Source organism: Amblyomma americanum, chromosome 4, assembly GCF_052857255.1.
Source record: "Amblyomma americanum isolate KBUSLIRL-KWMA chromosome 4, ASM5285725v1, whole genome shotgun sequence".
Classification (NCBI taxonomy): Eukaryota; Metazoa; Arthropoda; class Arachnida; order Ixodida; family Ixodidae; genus Amblyomma; species Amblyomma americanum.
This window is the reverse complement of record NC_135500.1, coordinates 157,789,704-157,813,332: the sequence shown is the minus strand read 5'-3', so window position 1 is coordinate 157,813,332 and position 23,629 is coordinate 157,789,704. Positions and strand designations below refer to the sequence as shown.

The 23,629-nt window shown below is 43.3% G+C and overlaps 1 protein-coding gene across 2 annotated transcripts in view; it reads right to left on the bottom strand.

Moving 5' to 3' along the window:
• Window positions 1-23,629, bottom strand: part of LOC144128599 (putative G-protein coupled receptor No18) — a 164,899-nt gene that overhangs the window by 75,085 nt on the left and 66,185 nt on the right. The gene's annotated exons all lie outside the window — the stretch shown is intronic.

The following is a 23,629-nucleotide window of genomic DNA, read 5'->3' as shown; positions in this document are numbered from 1 at the left end:
AAGTTACCTACCGAAAGAAAGCGACCTTATTATAGGCGTTCTGCAAGCACTGGTGAGCAGGACGTCTATTAACGAAAGCGTTGTTTGCTTTTAAAAAATCTGCACTTCAATCTCTTCATTCTTTAATTTAATTTTACCATCCGATTAAAACTTGTTATATTAGCAAGTTGTGTAGAAATCCACTTTTTTAATAGATACCAGTTGCGGTTAAACCAAAACCCAATCGATAATGTCGAGTGTCACGAAATTTATTTAAATGTCAGAGAGGTCAGGTGACGTTGTGACGTCGTCACATGCTGCTGAACGTGGCAGGCGGCAACTTGGCCACTATATTCTTAGCAACCTTCCCACCTTGGCAGGCGGCAATTATTCATTGGTCGAGAGAGTACATGTGACCTTGAGACGTCGCAGCAACCTGCTGGCCAGGTTTTGAGAAGCCTAGATTTTAGACAGCAAAGTAGAACGATAATAGACATCTAACATTTGTTTTTAAATTGTGATATCTCGAGATTTCGACACCGTCAAAACATAGCAGATATGCAGTACATCAGCTAGCGGTCCTAATGTGGTGTTTGATGGACTGACAATAAAAACGAAATCGGTGCATACAGGCACAGAATTTGCAACACAAGGTGAAAAATGGGAAATCAGATGCTATAGCATTCTACCCTTAAGGTGATTTGATCGTTCCTGGTTTTGTTTTTTTACTAGCATGAAGCGGTGGGAATGGAGGTAGCTACAAATCAGGCTCGATTACATTTGTGGCTTCGAAGAGTTGCCGCTACTTGCCTAAGTTCACTCATTTTCGATCGCGCCAAGCACAGGAATAGTGCACTAAGGAAGTTCAACATATATAACCGTATAGGCTCATTTTCAGCTTTACTTACGGCACGCGACCCATTAGTGTTAAAAACAACCACAAAGGACATCACCAGTGGCATGCTTATTTCTAACAGTCTCCTTCGTCAGATGCATCTAAATGCCTGGCATTCACGCCTTTGGCATTAGTATCTTTCAGTCCGTGGTCTTGCACTGCAGTTCTTTATCACGAGGAGGCTGAACGATTAGTAAGTCAGCGTAAGACTGTCAAATACAAGTGTAGAAGCATGTTTGGTAGCTGATGGGTAAAAATGATTAGAGCCTGTGCCGTTCGGATTGTGAGCATAAGAATACGGCCTGAGTAGCGGTCACGCTTTCTGCGGTTCGCTCGACGTTAAATGCGGAGACACGGCGGAAGTAAAATTTTTGTGCTTGTAAAGAAGGTAGTACTGTGGAAATATTTCAGCAAGCATCAATATCAATGTGTCTGTAGTACGGGTGCGCATGTATCGCCCCCAAAATTTCAGAAAATAGCATTAACCGCAGCATTCAAAGGGTTTCACTTGCAGAAAATTACTTTGCGCCACTGTGAACGCCGAATACAACCTTTCCGATAACAGGCTTTTCTTTTCTTACGCAAACACCATACTGAATACGACTACAATACACACGAGCCCAGATATATAGAAACCGCATATATAGAAGCCGCATATTTCGAATTACAGGCTACATAGAAAACACAGTTCAACCAATTGAAAATCCTGCGAAATTGTATGGCGAGGTGGCGCAGTATATATAATTCTAACATAATCTGTCGTTTCGTATATCGAACTTGCCGCCCCGCCCCTGCGGGTGGTGCTTCCTCTAAAGGCTTCTTAAATCACTTTTCGCGCCCTAAGTAGGTTCTATGAAGCTTCTATAAAGACGTCGAATCGGCCATGAACAAAGTAAAATCACAGTACACTGCACTTACTGGCGACTTCAGTGTGAAGGTGGGCAAGAAGCAAGCTGGCGACCAGGCGGTTGGCGACTACGAGATAGGTTCTAGAAATAGCAGGGGAGAGTTATTAGTAGAATTTGCAGATAGAAATAATTTACGGATCACGAATACCTTCTCCTGCAAACGAGAGAACAGGAAGTGGACCTGGAAGAGCCCCAAAGGTGAGACTAAAAATGATATTGACTTCATACTATGCGCTCAACCTGGCATCATTCAGGATGCGGACTTCCTCAAGGAGGTGCGCTGTAACAACCACAGAATAGTAAGGTCTCGGATGAGCTTAGACTTGAGGAGGGAACGGAAGAAGCTAGCGAAGAAGTAGTCCATTGACGAGTTAGCGATAAGAGGGAAAATAGGGGAATTAAGGATATCGCTGAAGAACAGATATTCTGCTTTAACCGAGGAAGTTGATTTTAATGTCCATACAATGAACGATAATCTGACAGCTATCATTACGGAGTGCGCAGTCGAAGTAGGCGGTAGGACGGTTTGACAGCATAAAGGCCAGCCATCTCAGGAGACGAAAGATCGGATTAAAAACGACAAAGTTTGAAAGCCTGTAAACCTACAGACAGGACAGAACTAGCAGAGATATCAAAATCAATAAATAAGCGCAAGGTAGCCAACATAAGGAAGTTCAATGCCGAGTGGGTCGAGCATGCTCTAAAGAACGGAGGTAGCCTGAAAGCAGTGAAGAGGAAACTAGGCATTGGTAAAAATAAGATGTACGCGTTAAGAGAGAAGGAGAAAAATGTCATTATCAATATGGATAAGATAGTTAAAGTAGCCGAAGAGTTCTACACAAATCTATTTAGTAGTGAATATAATCAGGGCGTTAACGGGACAGACATTAGCGCATCGCAATGCATCGTCCCACCAGTACGAAAGAGGAAGTAAAGAAAGCCTTAGAAGCAATGAAAAGGTGGAAAACAGCTGGCGAAGATCAAGTAACAGCAGATCGGTTGAAGTACGGAAGGGAAAGTTTGCTACAGAAACTATCCACCCTGTATACGCAATGTCTTATGACCTCGGCCGTACCAGAAGCTTGGAATAATGCAAAGATTATCGTAATTCATAAGAAAGGCGACGCCAAGCACTTGAAAAATTACGGAAAGATCAGATTACTGTCCGTTGCCTACAAGGTATTTACTAAGGTAATCGCTAATAAAGTCAGAGCAACCTAAGACTTTACTCAACCAAATGATCAGGCAGGCTTTCGTAAAAGATATTCAACAATAGATCCTATTCACACTATCAGTCAGGTGATAGAGAAATGCGCAGAACACAACCAACCCCTATATATTGCCTTCATTGATTACGAGAAAGCTTTCCATTCAGTGAAAACCTCAGCTGTCATAGAGGCATTGCGGAATCAGGGTGTAGAAGAGCCTTATGTGAAAATACTGGAAGATATCTATAGCAACTGCACAGCTACCATAGTCCTTCATAAAGTCAGCAATAAAATTCAGATAACGAAGGGCGTCAGGCAAGGAGGTAGGATCTCGCCAATGCTAATCACCCCCTGTTCACATAAGGTATTCTGAGGCCTGAACTGGGAACAGCCGGGGATATGAGTTAATGAAGAATACCTAAACAATCTGCGATTCGCTGATGGCATTGCCTTCCTGCGCCACCCAAGAAATTAACTGCAAAGCATGATCAATGATTTAGACAGGCAGAGCAAATGGTGGGTCTAAAAATTAACATGCAGAAAACCAATGTAATGTTCAACAGCCTAGCAAGGGAAGATCAGTTTACAATTGGAAGCGAGGGGCTGGAAGTGGTACGTCTACTTAGGGCAGGTAGTGGCAGCTGATCCGGATAATGAGAGGGAAATAACCATAAGGATAAGAATGGGGTGGAGCGCATATGGCAGGTTCTCTCAGATCATGAATAGCAGGTTACCCATATCCCTCACGAGAAAAGTGTACAACAGCTGTATCTTACCGGTACTCAGCTAAGGGGCAGAAACGTGGAGGCTAACGAAAAGGATTCAGCTTTAGTAAAGGACAACGCAGCGAGTCATGGAAAGAAAAATGATAGCTGTAACGTTCAGAGATCGGAACCGGGCAGAGTGAGTGAGGGAACAAACGCAGGTTAATGGCATCCTAGTCGAGATCAAGAGGAACAGATGGGTTTGGGCAGAGCATGTGATGCGAAGGCCGGAGAACCGCTGGTCCGTAAGGGTAACGGTATGGATTCCAAGAGAACGCAAGCGTAGCAGGGGGCGGCAGAACTTTAGTTGGGCGGATGAGATTAAGAAGTTCACAGGCATAGGGTGGGCGCAGCTGGCAAGGGACAGGGTTAATTGGAGAGACATGGGAGAGGCGTTTGCCCTGCAGTGGATGTAGTAAGGCTGATGATGATGATGAAGCAGGTTCAGCTACGTGGCCTGGGGCGCCTGTTGGTAACGCTAGAGCATTGAAAACGATGGCGATGTGAACATGAGGTGTCCTTGAGGTTGTCTTTCGACCTCGTACACTGAATTTCCACGCCGCATTGCGGTCATGCTTGGAAGCGAAACTATCTAAATCATATTCCACGACAGATGCCCTTGCGGAAGCCCAGTGTACCTAAATTTTATTGACCCAATATTTTATTTATTGTGTGCTGGGAACATGATTCGATGCAATGTGATAGGTAGTGCGTAGTTTCAAAGAACCGTCCGCTGTGGCTTCGATGCAAAAGCAGGCTAGGCCTGTAGCAACTCGGTACCGAGTGGTGCGCTTACAGCACGTGGGCAGGTGACATGTCGCTGCAAGAAGCTTGTTAATACCGTGCGTGCAATCTTATCTTGCTACTTGGTTTTAAATAAGCTTATCAATTGCGATGTCTATTTTTTGAATTATGGAAATATGAAAATATCTGGCAATCATCTAGGGGCTTTATCTCTCCGGTATCGACTGTAATGAGTTTGTTGCTTGCCAGACGGTGTTGTCAGCACTGCGTTGAGAACCTCTCATACGAGTTTTTTGTTTCAGTGATTCCTACAACGAATATTATGGGAGCACTTATGTGACTTTCTCTCACATTGTGCACTATCGCTTGTAAAAAGGATAAAAAAACATATCCCACTACGTAACATATTTTGATATACAGTGAAGGATAATCCTCGCCACAGGCAAAGACTATAGAAAAAAAAACAGCACAAGCGCTAACCAAAGTTAGCGCATGTGTGGTAGTTTTGTAAGGCGAAAGCCTTTCTTGGCTCATGAGTGCCGTGGACGGAAGTTGTAGGCAGAAGTTGTCTGTAAAAGTGCCGCGCGTACTGTAAATCATAAGTTGTAGTACAATTAAAATAGAATGTAAAAGTTGATGGTAGTGATGGTAGTGCTAGGGATAATGATAGCTCTCGATAGTGTAGTGCTAGAGATAGAGAGTGATAGTGACGCTAGTGATAGTGATGATGATAGCAATGATGACAGTTAGTGATGTTGTTGATGGCGATAATAATGATAGCAATGGGAAAAAATTAAAAATAAGAATTCAAAACAAAATATGAAAATAAAATTACACAAAATAAAAAATAAAATGAAAAAGGCAGGAGAAAGAGAGGAACGGGAAAGGTTTTCGCATATCTGCTCTTAAGCAGACATAAGTGCAATCCTAGAATTTTTCTATCCGAGTCGGTCGAACTGCTAATCATCCGTTGAATAGAACCAACTTGCACTCAACTCTACTGACACTAGATATACGACTACACAAAGCAGTGTGTGGTGGACGTGGAAACGTCATGCAACGTTTCGATACGCACACTGGAACCAGGTTTTATTTCACTGCCAGCTTTTTACCAGCTAGCGTTCAATGGCATAACTCAAAATCAACTTTCACGACTGCTTCATTTCACTTTCCGCGCCTCGAGTTCAAATGCCGTTTTATCTGAGTGTCATGTCCATAAATTTTAATTACCAGGAGGGTCTCCAGCCCCTTTCATTGAGAAAGATCATAAAGCTCTGAAAGTTTCGGCACATCTGGCCTTTCAATCTCACAAATGGCTGTGTGCTACGAGTCTCCTTTTGCGAAACTTTTCCCTTAAGTTTATTACAGTAGGGTTTGTGCGACACACCACGCTTGCAGTGTCTCAAAATTCACCAGTTTCATATTTTTTTAATGTTTTAGCTCAGGATCTTAGATTGGAGAAATGACTTTTATATATCTTGTTGCACATCCTGCGCATAAAGCGCATTGTCTCCATGGTCAGTGGGTGATGCCCGGCGCTCCATTCCTTCCACACGACATTCGCCGACCAGGCCTTGTGGGTTGCGTGCATGCGTCGCAATAAGCGGGAGCTGAAATGGAAGCGAGAATAGAGCATGAAAACGGGACAGATTACGACAGCCAACCGGTGCAGGATGTCGCTGAAATGGAGACCGCATAAATTTGCATACCAACGTTGGTTCAGCGGAAGTGTCTTCTAGCAAGACCTTTATCTTTTTTGCTCAACTTTCGTGCTAGAACTAAAAGGCAATGAGGATCGGCGGATAAAGTCTAGAAAGAGATGCTTCTCAAACCAGTCACCGTGAAGCCGTTATAGCAGTGCAATGGCGCTATTCGTTTTGCCACCCATGGAAAGACGTATTCACTGCATACAAAATGCCTCATGACTCAGCAATGCCCCAGCCCAGGATGGGATTGTAAACGAGTAAAACAAGACCAATACATTCCATAACCATTCTTGGAACGCGATAGCAACAACGCATAACCACTGTCTTAACAGCATTCATTTTAATACGTATGATATGTCCGTTGTATTCGCGCACTGGCTAGTGTGCACTCATGGACAAATATTCGCAGGGCGCTAGTTCCTGACAAAATATTGTTTCTGCCAAGTCAGGCAAAGGCAGGTCAATGAAAAGCATCAGTGCACTACGAGACATCCGGGCTCTGTCCGTTGTAACGAATACCAGTTGAAGTTCTAGCGATGCAATGCAAAAACAAACTTTTTGTTTGTGAATCCGTAGTCCGGAAACTTTTGTCTATGAATATACGTCGTTGAAAGAGCGGAGACTTTGCTTCTTGAGTTTATGTTTGTTTCGTTTGACACTGGAGCGCTTAAATTCAATAGATTCCAAGTATTGAATCAATGCCCGCATACCGTGCTGTTGAAGCGGCGGCACAAAAACAGCTTACACACTTGTGCACAAATGGCTCTCCTTTAACACTATACCCTACAACGCTGCTCTTGAACTGTTTTAGCCCGCCGTAACGCGGCACAACTGTATTGATTTACAGAGCGGCTCTGTGCTAAGTACTTCGCGTTTAATCCAAATAAGGTAGGAACAAACGAGAACACGGTATCTTTCGAGCCCTCTATCGTAATGAATGTTTTGATGCTCAGCGTGTTTCGGTTTAGCAACCTTCACTAACGACAAATATTTGTTTGTGTTTCGCTATTATTGCTTTTTACCGAAACTGACAGTGTCAAGTTTACTGTATAGCTCATCATTACAGCACACACTTTAAATAACACAACCTAGGACCAGCTTTTTTCTCGCCGGTGGACTGCGCTACCAGTCCAGCACCTCATTCAGGAAGCCAGCCTGCCTGAAATTTGATTCGCACTCAAAGAATGCACATTCTCCCACCGCATTTCATTGTCAGACATCCTCTGTAAAGACATCTTTGTTAAATTCGTTGAACGCTGGTATAAAATTTCCTGGCGCATTAGAGGAGATTATGACGCCTACTTCTCATGTAGAGAAAAGTACGGGCCCACGGAGAGGAAACAAAAGCATAAAATTCAACAAAATTAAGAAAATAATACATATTTTGAATATGGCTTATAAAAAGTATCGAAAAGGTCAGTGTCTGCAAAGGGCATCAGTTATTGAGTGAAAAACAGAAGAGGCGAAAAATGTATAGGCAATTTATTTGCGCATTATGAACGCCATGCTAAAATTCATTCGAGAAGAAACCAAGAAAACATGGTCCCAGATTTCTCCTTTTCACTGAAATAGAGACTAACCTAGCTAGTGCCTAGTGCTCTGAGGCCTAAGATGCTTAGACGGATACAGGCCTATCGTGAACATTCAACCTCTTCATCCTATGGATTCATGCCATTCGATGACGTCATGACCGAAAAGCTAGGCGCATAAAGTGCCATTTACAGTTTGAGCAGGCTAGATTTCAGCTGGAGCGCGAAACAAGGAGATATGAGACCGAAGTTACGAGTCAAAAACGGATCTGAGCAATCGGAGACGTTTGCCGTACTGCGAACGTTACTGCATCGGGAGCCCCAATACATCTGGTATTATCCCTGCACCCAACTTCTCCGAGACTCGATTCCTGGGGCTCAGAGCGAGAATTATGCAGACCGAGTTCTCCTGGCAGTCATCCTCTCAAGAATAATGCCCAGCCCTGCCCATGTCATTCTGCCCGCGACTTGACAGTTAATTACTGTGTGTTAGCGACTCACCCTCAGCAATTAACATTCGCGTTCTATTTAGTTGCCAGTAGTTCTTTATGTGTTCATTCCGTGCTCCACCTTTACCATTCTTTGCCATTCCACGTCTCTGTGCCGGCCTCTCTAGACGCCGCACGTATCTAACGTGGCACTCAATAACACTCTCACGAAGAGCTAAATTTACATTGCCTTTCTTGCAGTAACGCGAACAGCAGTGCTAACACTTGTATTGGAAATTTGACGAAAATTGTTGCGCGCATTTGATTTTGCACTTCGATATTTTTGTACTGGTTGATGTTATGATTTGCAGCACTTTCCTCTTATAATCAATGTTGATATGTCTGTTCAGATGCCGGTGTTTTTATTTGTGCTTGTTGAATGTTATTCCCATCAGCGGTCGCGCTCATGTGCACTTGAGTGCCACCTCAGAGGTATAAATTCCTGCCCATTTAGGGATGCCTGTCCTTCTCAGGCGCATTAGGAAACATCACGTTTTAAAGCTTTACCGGATAGTCTGTTACACGCAACATTTGCCCAAACATCTCTCGCAAAAGAAATAAAAGGTCTTGCCGCTACAAGAGTCTGTAGTCTCTCTTACAGCTCGAAACGCAGTTCTTATTCGGGCAGAAAGCCATGCTTTGTTCGGGGTTTTTGGTTCCTAGATGATTGCTTAATAAAAATTGTGCTTGATAAAACTTTAAAATGGGTACCCGTGAGATGCATTACTTCTAGGGCAACGAAACAAGCTCACACTCTCAGAAACCGTAGCCCAACACTGCTTTAAAAAATTGTTTATTGATTGAGCAACTGGCATAGTAGGATATTTCATGTTCTTTCTAATCTCTGATCTCTGGTTAACGACTTATACAATAGGGCTGATAGTTACCGCCAAATTTATGCAATTTTCTTCATTTCTTACAAACCTTTGGTCAGTAGGAAGTCATGCAACATTGGATTTTCAATGACGGTGGCGTTAACAGTGTGTTAACTTGTGCGGCGTCTGTACGAGCGTGAAACGCGCAACCTCTCCAACTCGCCCAGTTCAGCATCCTTGCCTTTAAAAGAGCCACTGGCCACTATTTCACATTATCCGCCCTATCTGGAATTTCCTTAGGAAGCTGCATAGCGTCGCAGCTTCCCTCCTTTTATTATGCAGCCGGAGAGCCCGCTTGCTACCACGCGAGAAGCTGCGATTGCTCCACGCATTTCGCGCCCGAACCAGACTCGACTTTTCGGAGCTACCGCACATTGCTTTCGAAATCCGATTCTCCCTCGAGCGAAGCAGATTATGAGGAGATTCCTTTCGGGTTGAACTTGGAAATTAAAATGTACGTTGCTCCGCTTTCGCGATAGCGAGTGCGGCCTGTTATTAGGCTCGGCAAAAAAGCAGCAAGAGAAAACGGTGAAATGTGAATGTGTAATCGAATAAGCTCATCTCAAAACGAGGGGCGGCAGAGCGCTCATTGCGGCGCACACTGCAAGGGAGAGAGAAGGTGAGTGAGAGGTCGTCTAGAGAATTTACGATGATGTCTTCACTTGTTCCGCGAGCCTTAATGCAGACTCCTCAGGTTTTATTTTTATTCCTGTCTGAAAAAAAAAGAACTTCAGGAAACGTCTTAGTGCTACGAAATCACGGTCTTGAGCAGAAAAGATGCGACCCACTCTTGCGCACATCTTGTTACATCGCGAGCCCTTAAGTAGGTTCGTCTGCTGAAATGTGTAAGTATGAAACCCGGCAGACTACCAAAAACTTAATTATTTTGATTCGTTCCATCCCGCAAGCAAGGCGCTCTGGAAGTTTCCTTCAGAACCTTGTTAGAAAGAATTCGTTTGAGGTGTGGTAGGAAAGTTTATTTAATTTTGTCTAACGAAATAAGGTATGGCTCGTCTAGAAGAATATTTCTTGTTAAACTCGAAATTCTTGCTGAGTAAAAAGTTGAGTTGCGAGACACGGATATGTCTGAAAGCGAATGCACGCGCAGTCCAGATCTCCTTGCGTTTAACGAAAAAAAAGTGACGTTTTCGATAAAAATAAATAAGAACTGCCGCCGTTTCCTTGCTAGACAGGTACATTTCACCGTCCAGATGTGTCTTCTTGTCAAGTTTTATATTACTATGCTAAATATGGTTTGCAGCACCTTGCCTAGTTTCTGTACGCATATGTCGTCCCTTCTCCGACAGTATCTTCGGCTGATAAACACTGCAGCTACTGTGAAGAAGTTGCTGTTCGCTATGGCGAAACGAAAAAAAAAAGGCAAATGAACGCAACTTGCAGCCAGACTTGTCAGATGAGCTGCAGCCCTGAGTTCCTGAGTGGTAGCTGAATGTCTGATGCTATTTCATCGAAAACAATGCTGTGGATGCCACAAGTAACAAAGAGTTACCTCCTCGCAAATGCTGTTATGGCAGTAGGCTAGCATATGTCAGCCTCTAGAGTAAACGGAACAAACAGAAAAGAACTCTGGAGGCATCTTATAGAACAATATCGTCCCAGCCTTTTTGGCTAAGCACACTTTAATTTAACCCAACGTTTCTGCCGCTTCTACCCCGGCTGCTCAACACCGTTGAGTGTGGCCCCAGAAATGTGGCTCCATATTTAAGTAGTTGGGTGTATTTCACTAGCTGGCTATTTTCGTGTCCCGGCAGGAGGCGAAACGAAAACTGTGCATCACTGAATAAGTTGCCTGGTCTTTGGTTTTGCGTTCCTTTTGAAAATGTATTTAAAATACTGAAGGAAGGCTGCGCGCAAAGCAGAGGGGCTTTCAGATATTAATCAATGAGAAGGCTATGAATTTGCTCATATTTGAGCAATGAATTTCGTCATGGTTCCTTCGCGGACAAAGGCCTCTCGACCACTCAATTCACAAATGAAGCCGATAGCTCTATCAACAGCCGACGGCTGAAATCCTCAGTCGTTGAGGTGAAAGAAGAGGATTTAGACTTTCGCCTCCACAAGTCACCAACCCGCTAACAATAATCCAGCTATCGGCATCATTTGCGGATCACGCAGTTCAGATAGTTTTTTCCCCGATTATTCGTTGTGGTCTCGCAAATAATGTGCCAATACTATCAGAGATTCTGACTGTTTCTGTGAGCACGTTTAAGTGATATTAATGAATATCAACACTGCACACGATGACAAATATTCTACTGAACGATAGAATTTCGCCTAACAGTTTACTGCACAGTGGCGCGAAGGCGTACGTTTCCCTTCAGTGTACTAAACATTAAAGGAAACTTCCATACAAAGTTTAGTGTCAGTGTGTTCTCAACAGCAATCGCTTACCGGTCTTACTGTGTGTCACAACTGTAAGGAAGCTGCGGAAAAAAGAACAGGGTGAAAGTAAGAATTTTTTAGGCATCCAGTATCGAAGAATTACGCGTCACTCATTTCCTGACATTTGTTGGGGCGACGAAACGAAGACATGAGTTAGATAAGTTTTTCACTTTCTCAGATAATTTGGGTCGGTTAGAGGCCTTCCAATTGGCCTTGCACCCAATTCAGACTAGATGCACAAACTGAAATGAATGCTAATGCTTGTTAAGTTTCCAAAGATGATAATTTGTTCTCTTTTCCTTCGTAACTTTGCTGTTAAAAGGTTAAAAACAACACATAGCCTTTAAGGGGTATTCAATTGATGCAAAACAAACGAAAATCAGTGCAGCAAGGCAAGAAAAGCACACTGCAATGATTTCGGATGCCAAAATGTGGAATTCTTATTTTTTGCTACCACTTGCTGTTCTGCACTAGAAAAATTCACTGAGGCAGCTGTGCCAAATTAAGACAAACCTAGCCTGGGGGCTCATCCGCACCATAACAAAGCATTAGAGCCTGTGGCTGAGTTCTGCTTTCACTGCACCGCACCTCGGAACACCAGACACCGTCGTCTTTCGTCGTCAACGTGACTGGAGAAACGGGATCGATACGCGCCAGTTAGTTTATTTACATTCGCACTGTTTATAAGTATTGTTTCTTCCCCTGAGGATACCCGGTTGCGCTGACCTCAGTGGTGGCCCCTGGAGAGACGCTAATAATAAGGTGAGCATAGCTAGCCTGTGTCAACATGGGAAAGAAGAGAGCGCCCCAATGGCCTTGTGATTTTTGCTTGAAGCGCAGGGGTATCGAATAATAATGTGGTCTGGGCGCAAATATATCATTATATTCCGGGTAATTTACTCAGCTAAAGGGTCTTCATTCACACAAGTAGCAGACAAAACGTACTCGAAATTATTGAGTGATTTTATACATGATTTTTCCTGGTTAAAATTTGAAATTTTCGTCATTGTAATGGAAGCATGCTTTGCAGTATGTAAATAGTCAGTCTCTTTTCGTATCATCTTAAACCTAGACGTTTTAATTCAGCTCTTTTCGGGGCCATCATGCAGCGCTAATTGTTTGCGCGCGTGAGGTTAAATGAATGTTTATATCAAATTAAAATCTTGAGTATAACGACTATAATCACTTAACATAGCCCTGTTTAGGGCCTTCACGTGAAATGTGGCTTCACTTAACTCAGTTATGCAGATACAGCAGTCAGACACTCTGTAAGAAGGCGAATTCATAACAAACTACCTTTTTCAGGTAATACGTTTGAAGCAAAATGTTTTGAATGCTTTTCGTGCATTTATTTTGGAGCACATTTAATCCATACCATGGCAGTTTCCACTAAAGTCAGAGCTGGCTATAATCAAACAATTTATATACAAAATAATGAACATAACGGTGGAATAGCCAGTACCTTTAGAAGCTCTAATATAGGTCATTGTATTGAAGATATTTGTAGGAAGTAAAATTGTCCTACAAATGAATATAACGAACCTCTAACAGACCCCACTGCCCGTTCCCAGCAGGGTATGTTGATTTGCAACAGCACTCAGCACTTCTGCACCCAGTGAATTGTAGATAATTTACATTACTGCACACAGCCAGATCTGTCTATCCACGAGAAGCGTGCGGAAAAATTTTGTTTCCTCATCGCATGAAGCGCGTTTTTTCTGTGCAGGGGCACATTTTTTTTTTTTTGGTGAAGCACTCGGATGAAACTATTCCACGAGTGAAAAAACGCGTATCCTAAAAACGCTAAAAAGTGCGGGATCTTTAATCTTCGAACACTGACGATGGCAATATCGACTTCACTTCAAAAAAGAAAACGTGAAACGAATTGCAAAGCCTGTTCGCTTCATAAATTAAGAATATGACCATACTATTTCATAAGCTGTGTGCTGTTGTGTTACAATGCATTACACTGCTCATTTACTTCGAGTGTTGGTAAAATGTTTCCTTCTTTGCAGAGTGATCACTGAAACCTGACACTTCTGTTTTGTAGTATAAAGTGTTCTGAATATTTTGATGCCAACGTTTTGGTTTCACAAAAAATACCAAGAGAAAAACTGTATTTTGCATGCTGACGATGCGATGCCACAGAAAAGCACACCAGTGCGTAAGCGGTGCGGAAAGTCATTTGTTCAGTTGAAAGTGACAAAATAAACAATATTTACTATGAACTGTACGTAAATATATCTACAGAAAGGTAAGTTAAAAATCACGATAAAAACGTACGAAATGTATGAATTGCGAATAATGAGCGTTTTCTTACTCCGCCTCAAATTAACATGAAGGAAAAGATATAGATGCCGTTCATCAGGATTTTGTTCTTAGTTTATTGCCTGCAGTGTGAAAGGCATAAATCTCCATGCTAAACATCGGATCACTAGCCATGATAACGACACAGGAGAACTGCGCCTTGAATGCCAATTAGCGTGTAACTGCTTCTGAATGGAGAAATATGGTGGCAGCTAAAAGCAGAAATACATAATATAGTCCTCAGGCTCCAGCGTGTTCAGAGGCGACCAGAGAAATGCGTAGTCAGGGAGGGCGCAGGGTGTTGTAGAGCACACTAGCAAGAACCCCGTCCACCACGCAAAGGTATAAAGATTCGAAGGTCTGCCGTCTCCTGGTTTTGTCACGCTAGAGTTCCAGAGTTTCTACCGACCTGCCATAACAGCAGCCTTCCACCTTGAATGTCGTCTGCAGCGGGCCGCAGAAGGCTACTCCACTATCGTTTGGTGAAGTATCCCATAACTTACACGCGTCCCAAAACTAGCAGCGAAAAGTTGTCAGCATCGACGCGACAAAAGGGACCAGCCTATTTATTTACGCCTGGCTCGGTTTGAGGGCGCTCCATCTGGTGCGAAGAAAGCACGTTGCAATTCGGTACCCGCGGTGCACCAGTCTGAGTGTCTCCAGCTCCAGTAAAAGAATAAAAAAAGGATGCTGCAAGTCGCACGGCTCCCTCCAGGAATCATTCTCTTGTTCCTACTTTCCGGTTCCTTTTATGCGGGCTGCGCGGTGTTGTCGTCTTGGAGTGAGGCCTGAGCGTAAGAAAAAAGAGCATTAGCCAGGGAACAGTCGAAACCTCATTTCACGTCCCTGGCGGGTAATGGACGGCGAAATGGAGCAGAGACAAATAAAACAGCGAGTATGCATCGACAGGGACGAAGGATAGTCTGATCGCCGTTTGACTTTATATTCTCTTTTTTTTCTTTATCGTAGTGGGCAGCGACTGCTAGGCTTCATTGGGTGGGCCCGCACGCAATCACTGGCGACTTCGCCACATCGCTGCCTGGCAACAAGAAAGGACTGATGAGGAGTAGGCATTCGACGACGGTAGGAGCCATCGCTTACATGCACTGCGAACAAGTCACTGTGGTTTCCACACTTCCTTCCAGCCAGCGTGAATCTCCTTCTGCGCAGTCTCCTCCTGCTCATAATATTTGCTTCAAAAGTTTAGTTTTTCGAGCCTCGCAAGGAACCGCCGTCCTCCGGCTTACAACTCAACGGGGGTTACACTCTTGGGTCTTGAACGAAATGAGCTTTCTGTGAACACATCATAGTTGATGCGACGATATTTAAATTTTCTGGTAGACATTCACCAGAAAAGCGAGGTGACAGCAGAAAGAGGTGTTAAAAGTGGGTGGGTACTGAAATAACGCCGTGGTGCAATTACCCAAGTCGCCGAAGAACTGAAATTACTGCCTGCATTTGGTACCACCGTCATGTATGCTTGTTTAATGGACGACTCAAGTATATAGTATCATTAGGACAAGTTCTGGGGATAAAAAGAAAAATTGTGCAGAGGAAGATGCGAAAGTTGTGTAAAGTAAAAGATCCCTTTTAATGCTAGCAATCAACATAGCTATTCCAAAAGAGAAGATCGAAGAAAGCTTTTGAAATTTTGATTTTGTGCATTTGATACTCGGCATTAACTTTTCAGTGAGATGGAAAAGTTTGCCTTCATTCCTATCCTTGCGCAATCTGAGCCCTCGCACTATGGGTTAAAAAGCGTGTATGCCAGAAAGCACCCTCAACTGCAGTCTTGCCTTGCAGTAGTAAAAACAGTCTCTAGTTAAATTAATGCCTTCGCGACTAGCCAGAAGCTGTTCATAAAAAGACAAAAGAGCGCGAATGAAGGCATTGCGGTAAGGGCAAAAAATACGAAAGGGGCAATGAGTATTCTGCTACCAGAGTTTGCTGCTGTGTATTTTAATAGTGGATAAAGAAAACTTCTGCAGATAGCTTTAACTCTGATTGTGGTGTGCTTTAATGACCAAAACAGGTCTAGTTTAATAATAATATTTTCACCAAACGACTGATGGTAATTCTAGAGCTCGTGAGAGATGGCACTCTTTATGCAAGGTACTCCCCAGCTTTTTTTCGAAAAAAAAAGAAACATTCCATTGTATTTCCCCAATTTGCCGTATTAAGTTCCTGGCTCAATTTGAAACCGTAGTTTAGAAACAGCAGTGGCCTTACGCACGCAAGTAAGAGTGAAAAAGAGAAACGCGGCTAGAAGCGCTGCGTAGACATAAATACCATAAATATAGTGCCGCACGTTTGTCGCGTGGGCAAGAATCCTACTCTGAGCCTTTTCCCGCACATTGGGACGTCTTTCTACACTTGTCAGCACCAGAAGTGGCTGTTCACTACAAGAGCTATCTGGATCGTCCATGGTTGTTTCCTCGGAGATGTTGGGGCATCCTTTGCCTATTAGAAATAAGCCGTTAAGGTAAGAATAAACGCGAACCGAATGGGCAATTTTGCTTCTATGCACTACAAGCTTAACTTTATGCGTTCAGTACACTATTACCTACACGAGCATTTGTTTTCGTGCATGCTTTCCGGCGTGTTCACCTATTTGGATGTGCGCGAAATTTTGGAGACATAGCGGTTGGCTATTGTGGATCGATACATTAAAAAATACCAGTCCTTCCTTTCTCCGAATCTTATCGAAGACAACAATTTATTGCTATCGAATAAATGAAGAGCGCGTGATGAAAGCAGAAGCGTAAAATTTTTTTCGATATTTTCAGTAATTTCCTCGAGTACTGCCGAAATAACGGGCAAGCCTGTTCGACATTAACGCTCATATTTTGAGCATTCGTGAAAAGTACGTACCTCTGTACTTGTTCCTACCCACTCTTCAACTGGCTCAGCGCCTCCTAGAATCGCGCGTGAAAAGGCTACCACTGCAGCGAAGGAGAGACTAGCGTACTAAGCCAAAAGAAATCCCGGAGCCGCAAGGAGAGTGCCAAAATTGGCACTTCCGCAAGTATTCCCGCCGTTCTGAGTGCAGAACCAATATTGCGTGATGAATCGCAAAGGAATAACGCGCAGAGCAGACGCACCGCCCCGAACTTCTACTGACAACATGTGGCCACACTCGTGCGACAACAATACGGGAGGCCAGTGCCGTAGTCGTCGATCATTCGGCGCCTCCAGGGAAATTAAGAGTCGGAAATCTCGTGCGTCCACAAATAGAAAAGAAGGAAAGAGCACGTGGTCTTTGTACGCTGTTCCAATCCTCTAGCACAAGATGAGAGCACGACTCTTTTCCTGTTATTTCATACAATGAATTCACATAGATCGCACTTCGTGGATATGTGCTGAAAAAGATCAACGGCAATCTGAGCTCGAAATTGTACGGCCATAACATAGGGAAAAAAGATACCCTGATCATGTTGTAGTAAGAATTCATAAGCTAGTCTTACAACTGAAGAGAGTTAATCAAATATTTTGTCTTTGCCAGCGCGCGCATTCCATATGTTCACGGGATAAGTCAAGTTTCCTTCTACGCGTTTGCAAAGTATTACTTAAGCATTCCATACGTGGCTTCGAGCAAGCCACAGGACATGGTTGTCAATGTCAAGGATGTCTGCCTGATATAAACTGCTGTGGAGTTGTTTACAGGATGCGCTGTGTCTATTGTAGCAGTTCTCTATGGTCGCGATGCAGCGGCTGACGGGACGGCTCAACGAGCACCAGCGCGACGTCAGAAACAAGGATCACTCATTAAGTGCGCTTGCAGGACATCATAATGGCTGGACAAAGCGGGTAATGTAGCCAAGGAACGAAATCTTTTAAGGCTGCTTCATCTTAAATCATCCTTCATCCAAGCATCGACTGAGAACACGAACCAAGCGGCAGAATGGCGGCCTTTATTCTGCATACACTCATTGCGTCACTAACATCTCTTTCAAATTTTCGCGCAATCATTCTGTCCGCCTCATTACTATCAAGGAAACAACGTAGGTTTCGAAAAGTTATTTATGGCTTGAGTGGTGAGCGGCTGTAAACCATATTTCTTCGCATTCAAATACTAGCTGCCTTTAAAAAAGCCGTTGCATATAGCGTATTAAGTTTTGGCATCTGTGAGTTTTAGCCGTTTTATTTGCCTTTTTTCACATTAGAGGAGATTTTCATAGAGCTGTGACCAGTCTTCATTCCATGCTAAGAGCACTCTTTTGCTAAAAAATTAACAAGCTGTTCTCTTCAAACAAAAACGTGTAAGTGTTCCTTAAAAACATAAGTCCTACTGGCAGTCCTGAGATGGCGCACAAGAAAGCCAGTATGCAAGCATCTTCGTGATTAAGACACATGAAGCGTTGCTTTGAGAGGATACGATCATTTTTTGCAGTTAGTACAAGATATACTATTGTTTATTTTAGCGAAAGGCTGTCACCCCTGGTTGTGGCTAAACGATGGCTTGAAACATTGTAATAACAACGATACCCTCACCCATCTGTCTCGTATAATGGGGAGGAGGATTTTTCTCCCTCCACTTGTGTCACCTGCCAATCGTGGTAGGTGGTAGGTCGCAGCTGGCTCTTCTGTGTACCACCAATGACAGGTGCTGCACTGTAGCTGGCACTCTGACAGCGTAGGTGGGTGGAGGGGGGAGGTATAAAACCTTCCCAGGACGGCTCTTTAGCAGAAAAACCGTCATACCTTCTCATCTAGCTTCTGCTTCCAAACGCAGCGGTTCAGTTGAGTATCACGAGTTGTTTCAGGAGCAACGCAGTGGCGTCCCTCTCAGATGCGGTCCAGAGCAGGAATAGTTTGAGCTGGTTAGGTCAAAATTTAAAATTTGCGAATTTCAGAGCAGGCATCTTGCCTGAAGTGCACATACACTTTAACGTATCTCTAGTAGGTTATGCGATGCCATTGCAGCACGCTGCAAAATTCTGCACGTCTCGTCGCAAATTCAACGTCGAGCGAATTGCTTGTTTATGCTAAAAAACGTGACATTTTACGTAAGGTTATCTTTAAGGAGAGAGGACCATTTGTTCACTACCAAGGAGTGAACTGCACTGGGTCAAGCACTGAATTCTTCTAATTTATTTTACTGTTGTTCTCTCACTATTTTAGCTATAAAAGTATAAATATCAGCGCAATTTCAATAATCATTTGCGCTGAGCAGATGTAAGCAAAAGGTATGTCAACTTCCTCGAATTTCTGGGCGAATATCCTTCACGCAATACAGGGAGCAGTAATGACATATTGCTTTAATTGATTTCTTTAGATGAAAAAAATGCTGCTAACTTAGCATGATGGCATACGGTAGAATCATGTATAAAATTGTGCTAGTTGGTTTGTAAATCCAGGAAAAGTACTGTTGAAATTTCAAGAAGAAAACCTTCTAAAAGTGACGAGTATATGTCCTTCCATTTTGTGTATCTGCTTTATATAACCTATGCATAATCTTCCCCTCACTGACTTGGAACTTATTTCATTACTAAGAACAAATTTTTGACTACGTTTGACACGCCGCACACTCATCTAGACGTTGGAGCACGCAAGGTTTTTTAAAGAAACAACTCAATAATTACTTCTTGAATACACACAGCAGAGTTCCTGTGCTTTGATTTTGGAGGAAAAGGGTTGGCTTCGAGGGGTTCTTAATTCTAGCTGGTTTTCGAATTACAATGTTGCCAGGAAAGAATGAAACATGCCCGTCATTCTTTCACATCTTTTCCGATCGCAATTGAAATAATGAACGCGTGGCATATTCTTATAGTGGGTGTTTCTTATTATTCAATACAGATTTTTCTTTGAAAAGCCGTGAGAGGTACGTGACTTCGGCTTGTGCAGGTGAAATCTAAAGCATGACGCACATTATGCGCCTTAAAGAACTCGATGATAAAACGATTAAATAATAGAATTTGCCTAATTAACTTTTCTAACGATTATAATGCGAAATTCAAAGCAGGCAACATCCAAGGTGAGCTCATTTTCTTAATCGGCAATATGGTTCGAAATATCGAACGTCAAAAATAAGTACTTGAAAGCTAGTTGAGTCGGCTTCTCCGCATTGCGCGTTTATAAAATTGTCTCGCTGCGGCTAGTATTGCCGTGAATATCACTTTAACTGCTTCTACACGCTGAATTACACAAATGGGGTCAGTATCTGCTGCATTAGAAATGCGAGCGGCGACACTTTATAAAGGAACAACGCGGAAGAGCCGACAAAACCAGCCTTCAATTCCATGTTTTTGGCATTCGATATTTCGAATTACTTTGCTGATCAAGAAACTTTAAAAACTGAGGTAAGCTTCGATGTTGACGGGCTTCAGTTTCTCAATATAATTTTACCCCCTGTGAAGCAAAACGTAAAGAAGTGATTGGTTAAATTTAGTTATTTATCGGGTAAACATAAATCCTGATAAGCTAAGTAATATCCGCCATGCTGCAGAATCTACCTGCACAAATTGCATTGTTGTATCTCTTATTGCCTTTGAAAGAAAAATCTGTATTGAACAACTTGAAACACACAATATTGTGCTCTGACAACCGTTCATAATAGGCACGAAAAAATAAATCGAAGTTGCGACTCAGACAGCGGCGCCACAGCCCATTAGATCTTGATGCGAAGGAAGTGGCGAACTTAGTTTCGATGCGCGTAAGAGTAAAGACTCAAAGCTACATAATATAGTGTGGGCCACAACCGCGAGCCCGGGCTGAACTAATAAGGGGGAAAGCGACAGTTTTAGGCAGCAAGAGGAAATGCAGATAGACGCTGGGCGCCTCCCTTGCACTGGTCTCGGTGGCAGGTTTTGTCAAGGATCTTGACGGTAGGGAAAGGAAATAACCATTAAAGAGTAAGCGAGAGGAATGTAAGAAATTGTGTTGATTTCATACATGCATAAAATAACCCACAATTAGAAGAACATTGCCTATCGCATAAAAACAAATGTGTTTTTCTCAACGCTTGAAAAATTGTCTGAAATATGTAAAATGACAACGTTTTCCACCAAAGAACCCCCCAAGGCTGCAAGAAGAAACACAATGCACTAATGGTCACATGCGCAGAAGATGTTGTGTACCGTATTCCGCTGACATGCGAGAAACTTCATGTTGGTCAAAAGGCCCCATGTTTAGATTATCGAATCAGCGAACCCAAGAGGAACTTAATCAGTGGAAAAGAATAGGAGCTGTGTCATGCTTTTTCCCGGAGTAAAAATGTGAACGATGTCATCAAGATAGAGTTATAACCGACCGAAACCATTATCAAACAGCACGGGAAATCAATGAGGCGAGAACAATCTTTGATTTGAAGACACGTGCGTGAGCAGCACGTCCTTGTCTCTTCTACAAAAAGAAACGGCAGTTTTGGGTTAGGGAAGATGAGGGTAACGACAGAACATGTAACGGGACTGACAGCCAAGTGTTTTATCTGAACTGTATTACTTTGAAATTCTTCGTGAATAGCATGTATTTTAGTTCAGCGCTACGCGCGTGTATGTGGCTGCTATTCTTCAGTTCCTTTCTTTAAGCGCTGTTTTGGATAATTTCCATTAGATTCCACCCCCTGGCATTCATCGACGCACACAGGCATAGCGCAGGATACGGATCTATTTTATAACCTGTCTACGTGACAAAGCAGCTGCCATGGTGGCGATATCAACCTGCGTCTTCGTTTTCAGATGTCGAGTGCATTAGAAGAGACTGACATGGCTGTAGCTAAAATTGTTCCCATGTTAATAGAGAGTTTTAGAATTGGGGTTCCAAGCGGCTTGGGGCCCCCAAGAGAATTGCCGGCCGCAAATGCGCATGGGCAGAACCCAAGCCAGTCTTGGGCTCTTGCGTTCGCGTTAACCCAAGACCCAAAAATCGAAAACTAGCGTGGGCCCCCAAGCCGCCTTTGGTCACCCTCGCGAGTGACGAGAAATCGCGAGATATCCAGGAGAGCCGTTCGAGCCGCAGCCATCCAAAGCCGTTATCTCTCGGGCTGGAAACATGACTGCTCCGAGAGCTACGTACGCGCGCTCCCAAAACACCATTTAAGAGCACTTGGCTGCGATTGGCTTCACTTGACTTAAAATAGTTTACTTAATTTGTAGTATAACAAAACTATTACGTTTCAGATTTTATTGTTAGCTCTTCTTGGTCAAAAATGCAATCTGTTCGTTTTCACTTGCAAGAAAAGCTTTTTTTGTTGTTGCTTTCAAGCACCTTCTTATATTCACCACTGTGGCGTAACGAGCGCTCGACCCAACGCTGTCTGCGTTTGACCCAATTCTCAAACTCTGCTGCTCCTCTAAACCCAAGAGCAACTACGCAACGCGTCTTGGGGCCCCACAGTCTTGGGTCCCCAATTCTAAAACTCTCTAATATCCCTTACTCATAAGCGACCACGACAAATTTTATCTTGATAGGGTAGTGTCATAATGCCGATTCAAAGTGTCGCCTAGCCTAACTTTAGTGCCGTGCTTCAATTACTGCATGTATTTTTGGTGGAAAAACGATCGAAGTCTATAGGTTGCGCACCAGAGCGTACTGCAAATCGTTCTGCGCATAAACTCTCGCCGCTGCTCTCTTCCAGGATATGATCAGGAACCGTCCATTTTTTAAATAAATTTTTCGGCAAAGCTTGCCACCATCTCCACCTGGGGCATGAGTAAGGCTACTCTCGCGGATACTCGTTTCCAGCGTATAATACGTAATGAAAAGGAGTGAAACTCTGTAGCGAACTTTTCCGGCATGTGGGTCATGTGGCGAAATAGTGGCCACGGGTCGTGTGGTGATGTAGCGGCATGTGATGAAACTTATAAGGCAGCCTTTGGTTCGTAGCAAGGTTTCGTTTAGCACATGAAGCTTCACCATATTTGTTTTTATTTGGCGAATTTGCTGCTACCATTACCCTAGGTATTTTTCTTGTCATAACCAAGAACGTTATGTGGTGAACATTTCATCAACACCTAACGCTCTTCTAAATATTTGAAACGAACGTTGCATACGTGCAGCGTTCATGTAGAAAGAGCTATGATTGTATAATTCAAGTCGGAGGTCGCTGTGCCCTACGCCAGGCCTCCTGAAGAATGTGCAAAGAAGCGGGTGTGAAGGGTGTGCATATATTGATCGACTTAGTTCAACAATAGGACGAAATGCTAAAGGTCAGTTTGTTTACGAGTATTTTTATAGACTGCACATGTGGGACTGTGTGTTTTGTGTCCTTTTTATTTTCACGTGCAATCCTCGAGGGTCCCGAAGCCAAAAGGGTCGAGCAAACTGCATAATGCAGCGTAAGGGGTGGTGATAAAAGGAGGACGTCTTTTAGAAGCAGGTCAGGCTGTTGGGGACGGGCCAATAAGAACGATGTGACAAAAGAAGCGAAAAAATATAATGCAGAAAGCAGTGAAAGCAGGCCTATAAGAGCATCAGGGCCGTAAACACCCGGGATCCGCACGACAGCCAATGGTCCACACCTGCCCCGGAGGCCTGTACATCAGAAGGAATGGCCCTTTGGTGACGCTGTGTGCTTGGGCGTAGCTTTATTTTTTCTCCGTGACCATTTTTATCGAACTGCAGTGCTTATACTTCACTTTCCTTTCAACGCCATGGTATTGTACGTTGTATTTCCTCCTAAAGAACTTTTTAGGGATGCTTACTTATGCTTTGTTATCAATTTTTTTTTACTTTCTCTTTATATGCCAAACGCACCACCGCTGCATGGTATTGACCGCTAAGGAGTTCTCAAAAATAAATCGCAGTCAAGAGGTCCTTCACACTTAAGGATGTAGATCAAGAATATTTGACGCACATTTCCAGTAATGCGCATATTATAAACAAA